A 768-nucleotide genomic window follows, 5' to 3' on the forward strand; every position below is an offset into this window, starting at 1 on the left:
CACACACACACACACACAGGGATTCACATAGACATATTTCTAAAAAAAAAACAAACTGTACTTGACAACAAAACCACCAGTGTAAAAACAATAGCAAAAAAATAACAAAGCAAAAAGAAACATTAATAATAATAATAATTAATTAATTAATAATAATTGACAAGACTTGGATTACATCCAAAACAGAAAATGAAAAAAAAAATCTGGTCAAAAAATGTATAAATAAATAAAAAAAAATTATCTATGGAAGAAGAAACGTTTTTTAGGTTTTTATCCCTTATGCCATGGATAAAGAGCTTTTATTTTATTTTGATAGTTTTTTTTTTTTTAATTTTAGGTCTATCCCTTACATCCTGGATAAATGAGGTGTATTTTATTGTTTTTCGATTTTGTTTTTTATAAGGTCTGAATTATATCCCTTGTGTCATGGATAAAGGGATACTATTTTTTTTTATTTTTAGAACTTTAGATTTGTCCCTTTATCTCATGGATAAATTGGTTTATTTTATTGCTTGTGTTTTTTGTTTTTGTATACTCATATTTATCCTTTATGTTATGGATAAATGGAATTTTTATTTTCATTTAGTAATTCTTTTAATGTTGTAGATTAACTGTTTTGTCATGGATATATATATTTTTGCTTTCAATATTTGGATAAATTTTAAATTATATTTTCAGGTTTTCCTTTGTTTTCTATTCATTCACAGCTAGAGCTAATCACCAGACACCCACCCCTATTTCAACTGCTAATTATATATTTATGAATAG

Source organism: Octopus bimaculoides, chromosome 23 (genome assembly GCF_001194135.2).
Source record: "Octopus bimaculoides isolate UCB-OBI-ISO-001 chromosome 23, ASM119413v2, whole genome shotgun sequence".
Taxonomy (NCBI): Eukaryota; Metazoa; Mollusca; class Cephalopoda; order Octopoda; family Octopodidae; genus Octopus; species Octopus bimaculoides.